Source organism: Hirundo rustica, chromosome 6 (genome assembly GCF_015227805.2).
Source record: "Hirundo rustica isolate bHirRus1 chromosome 6, bHirRus1.pri.v3, whole genome shotgun sequence".
NCBI classification, from domain to species: Eukaryota; Metazoa; Chordata; class Aves; order Passeriformes; family Hirundinidae; genus Hirundo; species Hirundo rustica.
In genome coordinates this window covers 16,015,686-16,030,281 of record NC_053455.1, presented here as the reverse complement: position 1 = coordinate 16,030,281, position 14,596 = coordinate 16,015,686, and the positions used below count along the sequence as shown (strand labels likewise).

At 44.0% G+C, this 14,596-nt stretch overlaps 1 protein-coding gene across 1 annotated transcript in view; it reads left to right on the top strand.

Annotated features, from left to right (window-relative positions):
- Positions 1–14,596, top strand: part of LOC120753858 (ras and Rab interactor 3-like) — a 160,450-nt gene that overhangs the window by 98,791 nt on the left and 47,063 nt on the right. The window lies entirely within an intron of this gene.

Below are 14,596 nucleotides of genomic sequence, written 5' to 3'. Positions count from 1 at the left end.
CAGGAATGGGGACACAAATGTAGGAAATATTCTGATCATCTACTTTCTACTACAGGTTTAGCTATATATAGTTATTTACTTCCTCTCCTAAATGGCTACGTGCTGGTTTGTATTGCTGGCTTTACAACCTAGAGGTGACACAGGCTGAAAAATGTACACGTAAGTTGTACACGTCTCCCTTGCCCCGTGTGAAGAGGTATTCACGTAAAGCAGTGGGTCCTGGAGACCAGCTGGGAGGGCTGCTTTGCACAAATTTCAGCTGGCTCTGATGCCTTGGGAAGACTGACTTGGAACAGAGACTGAACAGAGCTAGAGAATAAAGTAGGTATTTATTGAAAGGCCTTTAAGGGTACACCTTGGGCAGGACAAGAGTCTGACCAGGGCTACATCCAAGGTGGACTTAAAGTGGTCACAAAATGGACAGCTGGTCACAAGGTCTCACACTTTTATAGGTTTTGGTCCATTTGCATGTTGGGGTTTAATTGTCCAGTTACAGCTTCAAGTTGTGAGTTCTCATCCTTCTTGTTTCTTTCTTCAGTCCACTGTTGTTTGTGCTTTTGGACAGAAAGCTGTCCTTGGTCTTCAGCAGGGAAAGGATTTGTTTTGTCTACCTGCTCTGTGAAGAGAGCTCACTGGCACCTAATATGAGGGTCAGAACTGCACCCCTAGGCAGCACAGAATGTGAAAACACGAAAGCTAAAATGTAAGGCATCAGCTCCATCCCTTATCAAACATTGTGTACATAGTCCAGGTACTTTAGCTATTATCTACTTTATAGCATAAATAAAAATGTTGGTAAGACTATATTTCCACTCATTAATCAGTAAATATAGATGGTTTCTCTGAGATCAACCATATAGGACTGTGAGACTCAGAAAAATCTCCAAAATCACCTGAATAATAGACATTAAAGAAAATATCTAAACCAAATCCATTAGGAAGAAAAAAGCTGGAGAGTTTTAAATGCTTGTCTGGGTCAATTGATAAAGAGCACAGAAACCAAAGTTGGAAAAAATGTTGTCCATCACAGACCTTCAACCTTTATAACTTTGAAGGGAGAAAGCTTTTTGTGTTTGGGAATAGAAAGAAATAGCTTTTTGGAAGGTAATTAGAATGAACAGGGAGCTGTTTGGAATGACTGGTCAAATTCTAGTGTAGATGGATCTGTAGACAGAGTGAAGATTTGGTCATCAAAAGCCCCTGGTGCCTCAGAAGTCTATCACACTTTTCCAACTGTATCAAAAGGCATTCCTTCTGTGTAGGGAAGGGTGTCTGTATGTTTGTGATTGCTTCAGTCGCTCTTTGTGAGGAATTACAAATTAATGACAACGAATTTAGGTATTTAATATGTCATTATAGTCTTTCTAATTAGATTTAGGATTATAAAGAACCAGGGGAAAGCATGTTTAACACATGTTCCGTAGAAGACCAAAGAGAGGCTATGATGCCTTTTGTTATAATGTCATCAGTTCTGGGTGGTCCTAAAGCCACAGGGGATGGGAAGTGCTGGGATGGACTTGGTCTTGGCAGTCCCAGTGTTCAGAGCAACAGCTGAACCACGGATAATTTTGCTGACCTGGAGCCTTTAATTCCTTCTGAGGAATTAAAGAAATAGTTACAGAAATAGTTACAAAGCTGAGATGTTTGATCATTATGAAAAAATTTAGTTTTAAAGTATTCATAGTACCAAAGAAGACTTTCAGATTTCTCTAGACCAGGACTGGGAAAACAAGAATGAAAAGAGACTGTGTTTCACTGCAGAAAAGATTTTAAGAAGGCCTTCAAGAACCAGTGGAAGCAGTTAATGCAAAATCATGCTACAAGGGCAATGAAGTTGCAATTCTTGGATTTCCAACCAGGCATTGGTCTGCAGTGGTCTGCAATTCAATCTATGTACTATATTTCTTCCTAATCCCAATTTTGAGATTAGTTTTTTCTGTGGTGTTGGGTAAGTGTTTCATGATGGCCAACAAAGAGGAATCTCTAGAGTAAATCTTCATCTGGAGCCAGGCAGGAGCTAGACAAAATCATGTGTACTTGTCTGCCTGTACTAGAAAATGCCTTTTTTAAGATCTAGGCACAGGCATGTGAGAGGTTTATTGAAGGGGCTTTTTGCTCCAGAATTTGCTGAATGAGAGGAGGCGAAGCCTGCACAGCCGTGGTAGGCATGGCCTGGGTTTCTGACTGTGTTCTCTGAGCTGTAGAACCTGTTCAAAGCTAGGTCAGGTTACCAGAAATATTGGCCATGGGCCACAGAGGACATTGTATGGCCCTTGTGGGGTGAAATCACTGGGGACCGCCCATGAATTTGAAGAGCAAAGTGCCTCAGAGGGAGAAATATGGTTGAGTCCTGTCCTATTTACACACCACTTGAACGAGGGTGTACAGCTTTTCCAGCAGAGCCAGCCAGCAGTGGAGTACTCTGGAGTTCACTGTTACAAGGTGGGACATGTCTATACTGCAAATTGGGAGATGTAAGGGTGCTGGGCACACCCTGGCTCTGACCCTGATACAGCTGCACAAAGGTGAGAAGACAGCTGAACAGGCAGGCAGGCATCCATGGAGAACTATCCACCAAAAACAGTGCACAGGGTCAAAATCTGTCAGTGTGTCTTTGCTTCCCAGCCAGAGAGGGCTGCCTGTGGTACACGAGGGAGAGGAGAGTTTCCCTGTGCCATGTTTGCACCCCACCTGCTGTGGAGGGCAGGGCTGTTACACAAGGCTGCTTGTGTGTATGCTGTATTTGCTTGGCACCCCACACTCCCTCCACCACTCTGTTTGGCAGCCTTGATCTGCTCATACAATGCAATACATACATACAATACAATGCAATGTATACATACAATACTTGAACACAAGTGCCGTTGCCTTCCCCCCATCCTGGCAAAGGGAATTTCTAAACCATACGGATGCACATGGCTTATTTGGAGCCATGCTCTGGTGTCAGTCTGGAGTAACTCTCCGAAGTTGGAGCTGGCTGAGTTCAGAGTCCCCCCCAGGCTGTCAGGTGGCTGTATCTCAGAGAGGCAAGGCAGGCTTTTGGCTGGTGTTCTTTAATTGTGAAGTGTGGGGGTCCCAGAGGGAGTGTGTCTGTGCAAGTACCTGGTAACACAGCAGCGTGAAGCAGCTGTGGTTGAGGGAGCAGTGCTGTTTAGCCTGTGCAAATGAAGTAGAGCTGCAAGCGTCACCCAGTGTGGTAAATATTGTAGCCACAAGCCTTTCCTCTGTCCATTCTGTACCTGTCTGAGCTATCTAAACTAATTCTACCCACCTCCAGAAATGAGATCCCTCTGCACCCTGCTGGAGGGCACCATAAAGGCAGTGCTTCCCTCAAGATTATCAGTTGCAAGAGTTTTGAAGCGCTTAGCTCCTCTTTGCCTGCATCCAAAATGGTATAAATCTTTTTGCAAGTGAAGATGATTACTTGAGCAGTAAAGGATTAGCAGATGTGAGCATTGCATAGCTGGTTGTGCTAGTCACATTTTCCTAAATAGATATTCTGTTAGATAGACGCGAGCCAGGGAGTGCTATGGAATGCAGCTCTTTTCAAACAGACAAATACATATATGTCTGCGTGAGTGCCTTTCCCAGGCTTTCCATAAGCTTTTTGCTAAACAGAGAATGTATTTATGTCTGAGTAAAGGATTTCTGTTTTCTACATTACTGGTACCTTTAAAAGGGGCAAAGTGTTTTCAGTAACAATAATCACATTACTGTGATTACAGTGATTGAAAAAACTGTGATTAATATAAAGTCCTTGTCTGTATGAGAGGATCTCTGGGTGTTTCATGGATATTAAGTCTCTCAACAACCAGCTGAAGACAGGTACTGTTACTATAGGAAGGGAAACTGAGGCACAAATTCATGGAGCTGATTTGCTTATAGTCACTTACTTTGTAGCCCAGTCTCCTGGATCTTTGTTGAGCAGCGAAACTCTGGTCTCCCTCAGACCATCCTTTGTGTTTGGGGTGATGCTAGGAACAGAATCCATTTCTCAGAAAGCCTTTTCTCTTTGATGGGTGAGTTCCCTGCTGGATTATGGAGCTAAACCAGGTTCTTCAGTGTTTACACAGCTTCTATAGCTGAAACAGAAGTGGTGGGTTGGGAGGATGTGGAAGTACCCTCCACTGCCCTGGATGAGGAGGAGCACAAACCCCCACCCCAAGAGTTGTTCTCTGAGGCAAGCCTGGAATCCTGGCTCTGAGAATGATTCTGCAAGGGGTGGGACCGCTGGAATTTGCTCTAGGTGACTCAGGATCTGTGTATCAGCACTGCTCCTGGTAGGGTTGGAAGACCTGTCTTACTGCTTGAAATTATCTCCTGACTGTGTTAATTAGTACTTTCTCTTTGCTTTTGCAAGGCTAATGAATTGTTGGGGAATTTCAAGGGCTTTGTTGAAAGCAACAGACAACCTTCTGGATGCTGGGAAAAGCTCTGCCAAATATAGGGAATCCACACAGCTCATGTACATCCCTCCCATGGCCCTCCCGAGAAAGGCAGTCTTTTGAAGTCTCTCTCTCTTGCAAAAGCAGCTGCTGGGCAGAACAGAAAGCAGCTGCACTCCCCTGTGAACTGGATTAAATTTTCTGCTGCTTGGAAAAAATCACCAAGGAAACAGAGAGGGACCAACAAATAGCAGAGTCTGGGGATGGACAGCACTGCTGGCTACCTGCATCACTGTTCTGCAAATTGCTAGCAGACTTCTAGGCAAAAAAAGGTTGTCACACATACTTGGCTAAATGACAGCCTGGGACCCAGCCCAACCATTCATCTTGCCTGCCAAGAATCTTTCTCTTCTCTCTTTTCTTTTTTGCCCCCCTTGAGTACTCTTCAAGGAATTTCTCACTCCTGATGCCCTCCACAAAACAAGAAACCAGGCAAAGCTCAAAGTTTCTCGTGCTGAATCAACACACAGGAAAGAGCTTGGCTTTGGCTTTGGCTTTGGCTTTGGCTTTGGCTTTGGCTTTGGCTTTGGCTTTGGCTTTGGCTTTGGCTTTGGCCTTGGCTTTGGCTTTGGCTTTGGCCTTGGCTTTGGCCTTGGCTTTGGCCGACTTTCCTTTCTGTCCATAGGGGAAATATGTAAAGAGCTTGGCTTTGGCTAACTTTCCTTTCTGTCCTTATGGCAAATATGTAATACAGAATGTTTTTGTGTAATTGTGTCCTGAACTCCCATTTTAATCCTTTCTTAGGATTAGAAAGTAGTCAATTTTAGGCTGGATCTCACAGATAACCTTTCCAACCAAAAGGGAAAATGACTGTTACTCTCCCAGCAGAGATGGGTCCTCAGTGCTGGAACACCAGTAGAGTTTGCAGGAGGGGCACTGTGAACAGCAGCCTGAGACAGGGATAGATGATGGATTTAGTCCCTTGGCCTGGCATTCTGCTGTCTCCCTTTGCTGTTAGAGGTAGCTGTCTAGATCTAGTCTGGGTTTACCCTGCCTAACGGTAGGCGTTTCATTGTGTCCATGTAGGAACCTGTGCACCCATGGTGATCTCTGGTCTCACTGGGGAAGCAGCAGTTCTGGGAGGTAATTCAGGGTGACTGGTGCCAGTGGGCTGAATTCAAGTCTTAAATTTGTTCATGCCTCTCCAAGCTGAACAGGGAGCCAGGCCAGAGGGCTGTGTCCAGCACTAACCTTCTGTTCCCCTCTGGGCCCCCGAGTCAGAGCGCCCCAGTGTCACAAGCAATGGCAGCCTGGAGGCACAGCGCGGATGTTTTGGGCAGGACATGACCAAGACAGCCATGTTGTGGATTGTCTTGAACTACCATGAACACAAAGCCGGTGGCTCATGACTTACCTACATTTTAGCCCTGGTGACCCAGTACCATAAACACAATTAAAGGAACAAGCTTGAGGTCCCAGCAGTGGTTTGGTGGGCTCTGGGGGAGCTGACAGGTTTGTCTTGCTGCTTGGCAGGATCTGTAGTCACATGCTGGGCTGCCAGTCACTGCAGGGACATTTTAGCAGTTTCTGACCCTGCTCCACCAACCAGCCCTTTGGACCCAGGCTGTCCCACCAGCAGAGGAGGATGAGGGCCATGCCCACCCACAAGACAGGTTGCTCAGCTTAGCAAACTAGAACATCCCTCCCCCTCTGAGCTGTTTCTAGGTGTTCTGGAGGTGTTCACCACCGGAAGATGTGAGGGACCATGTCCTTTCACCCTGAAATACCCAAACGAGCCCTTTTCTTCCTCCTCTCTTCCCTCAGGAAGGCAGATCTCTAACCTTGCCCCAGTTAATGCAAGCGGGAATGCCATCAGGTAATAAAGCAAGAAATAAACACATTTATCTAAACACATTTATCTATCTATCAAAGTGAAAGAGACATATAATATTGCTGGAATAAGGCTTGAGGAGGACAGACAAAGTGTAGGTTCACTGTTTTCGATATTTTTTTTTTTCCACTAAGAGCACTGCATATTGAAATGCATTCATACTGACACTGGAAGGAGATCTTACACAAAACATGGATATTTGTGTGTAAGCAAGCCACTTTGAGTGCTGCCTTATGACAGGAGGGACCTCAGAAATCCTGCGCTCTGCTCTTTCAGATACTGCAGAATGAAAGTCCAGTGGATTCATTTCCCCTTGACTAAACAACCATTCCTAGTTGCAAATCATGACTGAGATAAGCGTTTGCAGATATTTCTTAGTACAGAGGAAAACTGCTCAGCGTTACGCAAGCTTGTGTGGTTAGCCTCTCATGTCTTGTGTGCTTCAAGTCTACACTCAATCTGCTCACAGGATGAGCAAGACCATAGCTTTTTATCACTGGTCTGATGTTTCTCTATATATTTTGCCCAGGTTTTTGGCTCTAACACATCATGCAGATTTCAAATAATTTTTAATATATAGAATTTGAAAAAGTATGGTTTTATGTGAAAGCTAAACTGCAGTCTATTCTTAATGAAGTTTGAATTGGAAATTTGTCCCTCCCCTTTATTTTCCGTTTCCTTTTCCCCTCTTTGTTAGGTGATTACAATATAGAAAAGCATTCCCTGGGTTTCCATTCTCGTCTTCCTTCCTGTCCAGATGAGCTGGAAAGAGGCAAAAGCTCTGCCCATCACCTTGACCCTGCAGTAAAAGCAGGGGTGCTCCGGGCTTCCAACACTTCAAGTGTTTTTGGAATGCAGAGATTAAGCCCTTCTCTCCAAGCTGTGGTTTAGCTGTGCCCCTCTTGAGCACAGACACAGGAGGGTGAGGGAGCTCTGGGGTTTCCTTATGGTCTTTAAAGCCTAGAAAGTTGTTTCTCTTCTTCGCAACATTTGCTTCCAGTTTCTGCACTGCCCAAGTTTTTCCAGAGAAGCTGAATTATCCAGCAAACATGTTTGCAGTTTTTTGTTGAGGAAAATGTCTGTTCTCTAGCCACTTTGACCCTGCCTTGGCTGGTGTTTCAGTAGCTCTCTTTTCTTTGCACTGAAGGACCTTGCAGAAGTATAAATAATCCCTCATTGCCTGCACGCAAAGAAAAATCTTGGTTTTGCTGATATGCTGAAATTCCTAAAGAGAATAATTTGGGTTTGAAATAGGCAAAGGACAAATGCCCTGAAAATCTCTGATTGTAAATGTGGAGAAGAACAACTTATCATTAACTGACTGTTGTTAGGAAGGGAATAGAGTTAATAAAACCTGCAAAGTGGTTTTGATTTTACAAAGTGTGTTTTGACTGAATAAAAAGAGAGACAGTTGATGTTTGTGAGACAAATTGTTGACTGCAAAATATATGTAAAATAAATAAAAAATAAATTTGCAAAAATAAATATACAAAATTACATAAAGGCAGCAGCATCGTTTGTGAATACCAGCCAAGTTATATTACACCGTAGTACATAATAGCCCCAGTCCAGAGTGGGGCCACAGGCAGCATATTCCATTGGTGTTAATGAGTGCAGGAAATGGCCAGACTGAAGGGGAAGAAAAAGCAAGGGGTTCTTTGAAAGAAGGCCTCTTCCTTCAGAAAATTTTTAAATGTTTGGTTTTTATGATATTTCTGCCCATGTCATGGCCATGAGTGTGTGAGAAGGCTTGTTTGTTAGTAGAGCTGACCTGGGAACTATCAGTAATGAGGATTAGCTTATGCTTTGTTTGGGGTTTTGTGCATATGCAGTTCTTTATAGTATACATGACTGTGTGTCTAAATAGAGGGACAGACCTAATGAACCTAGGAAACACAGAGAAGCTGGGAACTTGATAAACACTTAGTTACCACTCCCCACCCCTCAAGAGAACTCTTCACTGAAAGGTTGTTGACAAGGTCAAACAAGAGAATCTGACAGGGGTGTTGCTGCTGCTCCTCTATAAGTACTTTACAATTAAGTTTGATTATTTGAGGAGGAAGAAGCATTGGAAGGTTTATGGGAAGCACTGCAGGTATCCCCTACTTCTCTGTTCCTGAGTTACTTGGCCCTGCTGCTCCTGCCCTTAGAGGACCACCAGCGGTCCTGAACACCAGGTTTGTGCTCTGAGGAGGAACAGTGATTACACATCCCTCACATCAGCAGTTGTCATCCAGCAAGGCTTCTGCAGAGCTGACCTGACTCCTCACCTTTCAGTGGGGGCAAGACTCTAAGTCAAATGCAGATAAGCTGCGGTCACGTCCTTTGCCTGCATTATGGAAGTAATGAGGAAAATATATGTGCTAGCTTTAAACCTGGTGATGGCAGCAGCCAGGGCACCAGGGTTTAGTACAAGCTCGGTCATTCTGCCAGTGAGCTCCATGTGTTTGTGCACAGCCCGCTCCTGAGGCTCAGCTCCTCCAAGCTAGCCCAGCTGTCCGTGCTGTGCTCTGCAGGCAGCAGTGCCTGTCCACACAGCTCCTCCAGGGTGCTGCGGATCCATCAGATGCTCAAGCCAAGCCATGTACTGTATAAGATATCAGTCTGGTATCGTATGTTAACAAAAAACTCTGGCTACTTGTAACGTAATAAATTGACACATGATTTAGAATTTAGAATGGCACAAGTGGCCATGACAATTTTTGCCCTTGAAGTACAGTAGAACTCGTTCATTTTTGTAACTTCCTCTGTTGGTTTTCTCCAGGGCAGTGAGGGCTTAGTGAACTGATGAGTGGTTTAAGGGTAGGTGAGCTGTCCCACATCTGATCACCTGATTCCTCTGTGCCTTTAATGGAGCTCCCTAGCAGAGTGATGACTTGCTCCACTTTGACAAACTTTGATGAACATGTGCAAACAGGGTCCAGCTGCCTGCAAACCTGCTAACCTTCACAAAAGTGGGCATTTGGGAATTCCTGGCAGGTACAGAAGAGCTCACTTGAAGTGGAACTTCAATTGCAGAGGGCAAAATTCACTGCTGAAATTGATGGTGCTTGTAACAGAAAGTGGAGTAGGTGGGAGACAGAGAGTTCTGCTGAGCTATGAGGATATTTAGGAGACCCTTGGTTTGTCTTACCTTTTGGCAGCTGGAACAGCTGATGCCTTGGCTATTAAGCTTGGTGCTTCCCAGGCTGAGCCAAAACTCCTGGACTTGCAGAGCATCAACTGTAGACCAAAGACTCGAAGGGTGGACATTTAAGTGGAGTAGGAACAAGGGGACCAGTGAGCAGGAGGAAGTGCTCTGCCAACCACAGGCTCTCCACAGACCACAGGCTGAGAAGCACAACTTCCTGAGCTATAAACTTGTCACCAGGGTGGGCCAGTAACACAAGCATTCTGCAAGGTAGGGAGGACACTGAATAGGCAAGCCTGCCTCATGGGACACACCAAGCTTCTCACATCATTTCCATTATCCAATTTTTCTGTACATCCAAGAACCTTACAATGCAGGAAGCTCCCATGTCTTGCTTTACATCCTACTTCTTTTCCCCCTCTTTCTTCCCATCAGACAAGAAGAAACTTACTTATTTCTGACTAGAGGGTGACTATTAGCTGGATGTGATCCCTGAAGATCTCAAGAACTTCTCTTTCTACTTTTGGGTTTTTCATTGTTGGCTATTTTATTTCAGGTTGTTGGCTTGACTTTTGTCAGACCCCTTGGCTCTGTTATGAAAAAGCACTTATTAAAACCTGAATTTTCTGCAAGCCAGAGTTCATGTTTGGTGCACAAAATTAGCTTTCGAGCTATGGGTTTTTCAATATATCACTTTGCTGCCTTCCCATCTTCCCAATACTCTGTTTTATGATGAAACAACTCCAAAATTTCAAAGATGTTGGAGCTCTTCCAGAAACTAGGTTGGGTTCAGAATCTCACTTCCACCACCTATTGGAAGAAAGAAGAACCCAGCAAGGTGACCAAGGGCAGGTCCAGAGAGTAAATGAATCCTTCTCCTCCATCTTGGATTAATTTGATCTGGACTGACCAAGTGATCAGAGATGGGCTGGCTTATAAGAGTAATTAGATGGCATCAAAAAATGGCCATTTCTAAGATGGAAGCAAAATGAAGCTTCATGTTACCTAGCTGTGGCACTGCATAACTTCCCTCACAGTGAGCTGAAAGTAACAGTGCATGAATTCACATGTCTAAACAAAGATTTTTAATAAGTCTGGGTAGTTTGGACACCAAGCTCCCTCCATTCAATGTGTTCCTCAACACCTGTCTAATCAGAAGTGATACTAAACCAAAGAAAGCATAGGAAGCTCTGTTTCTTGCAATGAGTGAAACCTTGTACTCATTTGTTGTTCAAGGAACTCCAATTATTCTTGTAAGGAAAGAAGGTGACTATGAAAAAAAGGGATACAGAGATTTTCCTCTACTGCCAGTGGCACAGAGCCCTGCAGCGAAGTCCGGCTGTGTTGGTTTGTGACACAGGATGTAAACCAGCCCTGTGAGTCTTGTCAGTCTTTTAATCTCAGCACCGTCATCTCACCCATCTCCATGAAGCTTCATGCTCCCAGCTGTCTCTTTTAACCACAGGAATTAACAACGTTGTCTCTCAGCTTCCATCAGGACTGTTCTGTTGGCTTCAACAGCTTCTATCTTTTCCTCCTGCTTCAGGTGCTCCTTATAACTGCTGTACTTGAAGGGTTTCCACATGTCAGCTTCAGTCACAAGCTGGCTTGTCCCAAATGGTATCCCTGCAGGTACCAGGTAGCTTTGGTGCAAAAAGTTGCACTATCACCTGGCACATGGAGTTTGTGACTGAGTGTCTCTGTTTCTCCCTCAGTATCAAGCTAGCTGGCACACATTTTAAGACCTGTGGTTCCTGCTCTGCTATAAATACAAATATACCATTGTATCTCTTTCCTTGAGGACAGCACAGTAAACCCTGGCTCTTGCTCTTTCTTGATGTCTTCTCATTTTCAGAGGGAGAAGTAAAAGCAATAAAACATAATAAAAGACTATTTCCTAATCCTTACATCTGATCAATTTAAACAATACTAAGGCCTTCAGTCATTACTTATCAGTGCATTACAGAGCATTTGATTTCCAATTTAAGATTTAATTTTAAAATCATGTTAAATCTCTTCTCAGAGCAGATGTGCAGGAGTGAAGAATTAATCTGACAGTCTCTGCTGCTGTTTCACACAATTGTTGTGTGTCTCAGCTGCCTCAGGGAAATTCAGAGTGACCAGCCACATATAGTCCAGCCAGGAAGCCCTTAGTGTCAGAAGGTTTATGACAATATTTTTGAAACCCCTTGCAAAAGTATGCTCAGACCTTCATCTGCACAAAATTCAGTGGATTATTTCTCCTTGCCTGTCTGCTGACTTCTGGGAATATTCAATTGGCCAGTGTGGCTCCTGGTTGCTAAAGCAATGAGTCATGGTGGTCATTACTGCAGTGTACTGTCAATGTGCAATAATTCAAACCATTGTTGTCATTATTATTGCTTCCAACAAGCAAGCTGATACCTTCTGCAAGCCCAGGGCAGGTGTGTGAATGTAATCACCGTGCAATTAATTAGCCTGTGCTGCCAGTTAGTATGCTGCACGCAGCTCCCTGCTTCCCAACTGAACCCAATTTAGCAGAACCACTGCAAGATTTAAACATACTTTGCAGTAAGAACTCAATAAAAGAGAAGAAAAGGAAGTAGCTCTAGGGACAGCTTTTCAGCTTCACATCACACCTAGCAAAATGAGCACCTGCCTCTACCAGTCAAAGTTTTGCAGAACTGTGGGACAAGAATGGAGTTTTATGTTGTTTTTGAAAACTGAGGCTTTAGAAATCATCTGATGCATGAATTCTGAGTGAGCAAGAAAAGCAGGAAGGCCGGCTGCTCACCATGGTGGCCCTGGAAATCCCTTAAACTGGCAGCACAGCAAGAACCTAGGAGCTGCCTGGCCTCCCTCCTCTCTGTGCAGCCACAGAGCTACTGCAGAGCCAGATTAAATTGCTGGATTAAGCATTCCCACAGCCCCATCCAAATCTTTGTGACAGCTGTGTCCAGGACAGAAGTCAAGCATCGGTGCCATAACTGCGTCAACTGGTGTGTCATGGGTCACAGCATTTCAGCATTACAGCTGAAAAGGGTCTGGGAGGTCATTCACTCACATTTCTTAGCCAGCACAGATTTGATTCAATAAACTGTGTGCTACTGCTCCAAACCCGGCATTTTAAGAGATTTGGGCAATGCAATCCTCTTCCTCTTCTTTTAGGAATTTATCCATCATCTCTCATAACTCACCAACAGGAAATGTCTCACCAACATTCCCCTGTTTCCATATGATCCCATTAATGATTCTTTCTGCCTCTCCTTTTGCCAAGGTCTCCCTTTTCACTGCTTTCTTCCCTCTCTACAGGTAAAAGACCCTGCTTAGCTCCTTCCAGGCTGGTCTGGCTTTTGAGAGGAGAATACCTCATCCCTGAGGGCCCACAAAATATTGGACTCCTGTTATGTTAAAAAATAGCACCTTATCCTCTGCCCTAAATTTCCTGCACTGAAAGACTCCACACACTCAAATAATGAGATATTCCATTGAGGTAAACACTTTCAGGCTCTTACATTTTCGTCTTCTACATCTGAGTTTGGAATTATCTTCCATTTTTCTATCCACTCCCCAAATTTGACCCTACATGCAGCTGCAAGTATTGGAAGGTCAGCTCTGTTATTTTTCTTTACCAGTCTGTTCTCGTTGCCAAACCCCAGCTGGTGCTGAGAGCAGGGCTCTCAGATGTTGTGCCCATAGGAGGGAGCAGAGGGCTGGATGCCTGCACCCTGTGTGAGGAACCCTGTGCCAGAGTCACGGTGTGCCTGATGCTCACCAGGTCCAAGCTGGTTTAGTTGCTTTCCTGGCTTTGTTGATAACCCTCATTTCCCTCCAGGCAATGGGATTCGTGAGCACCAGTGCTCTGCTGGCCCCACCTTACATAATTAATGGCTAACAAGGTCCTGCACCACAGGAGCTGTGGCTGTACATGTCACCTTCTGGTGCCACAGTAGGACATTACCAGCATTGACCTCCTTTTGATTTAGGTTTCACGCATCATTCAGATGTGATCAGGTTCATGCTTATGTGACTAATTATGGGAGTAATTTTTGCTGTTATGGAACATTTCATTATATGTCAACTTTCTTTCCCTTCAATTCATTACTTCTTTCCCACTACTGAGTGTCAATATTGCCATCCAACACATCTTTTCCTTTCACATGGTTACAAGGCTATTTTTTTTTGGTTGCTTCTTCTGTTAAAAAAACCCATGAGATGACTCAGGGTGACTTCTAAAAGTTGTCTTCCATTGTTTTACTCTATATGTTCAGGTTATATTGATTAAAATCACATACTGTTACATCTGAAAGGAATTCTCTCGCCTATATGACAAGCTGGGGTTTTATCACAAGTAAAGGGAGAGCTTCCCTTATTTCAATTTGCTTTTTTTAAAGCACAGTTCCCTCATTCCTACTGTCTTGACTATGAAATTTTAAAAGTATTGATTAAAATCAAGATTCTGTGAACTAATACCCTTAATCTACAACTGGAATTACAGAGGCACCTGATTTTATGAGAAAGCTGTGTGTGAAGGGTTGAAAAAGAAAAATACTGCTAAAAATAAAATCTCTGTGTTGCTTTTGGGATTTTAAAGGCTATTTTTACAGAAACTGACGTTTGGGACAGACTTGCTGGGTTAGGTTAGGCCTTTGAAACTACTCTCTTTCAGCAGTTTAAGACTGACCTTGTTTGAAATGTAGTACCTTAAGATCTGTATCTTTAAAAAGAAAAGGAAAGGAAAAATACTTGAAGTAAGACTGAATAAAAAGTGAGAGTCCTATTTTCAGTTCTGACATCTAAGCAGAAAATTAGAGCAGCAAAATATTTTTTGTATATGTTCTCTTGCACTTTCTTTAAATCTAAAAACAATAAATCAAATTAATGACAAGCCCATACGCCCATGAGTCCATGATCTTGTCCAGCAGAGCTCTTGTGACCAGACCTGACAGCACAAGTATTTCCACCACCTGCAGAACTAAACACGTGTACAAATACTTCATCAAATCAGCACCATAGCTCGAAGCAGTGTTTAACACCAGTCTGCCATTAGACTGCAGGGACTCTTCTGCTCTGCCGCTACTTTTGAAGCCATGAAACATCTCTCAGACCCTTCAGCTGGAGGCTGGCATCCAGGGGACAGACATGCTCAACCTTCTGTGGCTCTGGCCGCCCCTGTGCACCCCTTACCTCTGTCCGTGAGCACCTGTAGTT